We start from the raw sequence: 1,059 nt of genomic DNA, 5'->3' as shown, positions 1-1,059 counted from the left end.
CAATGAGAAATCAAAGAAGGAATAATAATAATATATATTGTCCTGAAATGTGTCTTAGCCTCTTAGGCATAATAATGTGAAGTGTGGGTGGCTATATTGTTCAGTACTTGAGTCAAGAAATCTGACTGAAATTTCTTCCCCAGACACAGAAATTCAGTATTTTTTTTTTGCCATTTTATTTTAGAAAAAAAAGCTTTGTTCACTGATCTTAGACATACCTAGATAATATCCAGTTTATATTTTGTTTACTCGTGTTTGTATGTGCATTTTTATATAAAAAAAAAATTAAGTTGAAAATTTTAACTAAAAAGAGTAAAAAACTGAAATAAAAATGTTAAAAACTTTGCCTGGCGATTGGTGTCTAACTTAAGTGATCATATATGGAAATAGTCTTTATTTTTAATTTCCCTTTGTCTTCATTGCATTAGAAAACATATGGAGTACAGTTTTCCAGTGTCCTTTAGTAACAACATCATCAATTAATATATAATAATGTCAATAATAATAATTGTAAATGTGATTTTGGAACTTGGTAAGTTACAATTGCACTTGCCTTTTTTTCCCCAAAAAGTAAAATTTCTGAAACCAATATATACATAAATAAAGATGCCATTTAAAATAAATAATTTGGCTGATTTTTTTTTTTTTAATTATACTCATATAAAAAGTCTATTCAACTTGGCAACTAAACACTAAAGTTGACATTTTGTGATAATTAAGTTTGGAATCAAGTGCAAGAGTTATGTGAATTTGTCATATAAGTGTCGGATATTATTAAACCAATAATAATACATATTCACTTGTATTAAGGGCACTACTGTATCTGTATCATTATTTGACCACTACGTAATTAAAATTTACCTTCATTGGCACACACCGTTTTAACTGCTATAACCAAAAGATCTTTTACAATTATAAATATTATAAAAAATGATTTAAAAATAAAATAAAAGATAAATTTTTTGTTAATTATCTTTTAATTATATTAAAAAAAATTGTTAAAAAATTTGACACAAATTTTATTATCGATGAATTTTATGATACGAAAAATCGATTATT

The sequence above is a fragment of the Arachis ipaensis genome, chromosome B02, assembly GCF_000816755.2.
Source record: "Arachis ipaensis cultivar K30076 chromosome B02, Araip1.1, whole genome shotgun sequence".
NCBI classification, from domain to species: domain Eukaryota; kingdom Viridiplantae; phylum Streptophyta; class Magnoliopsida; order Fabales; family Fabaceae; genus Arachis; species Arachis ipaensis.
This window is presented reverse-complemented; position numbering follows the sequence as displayed.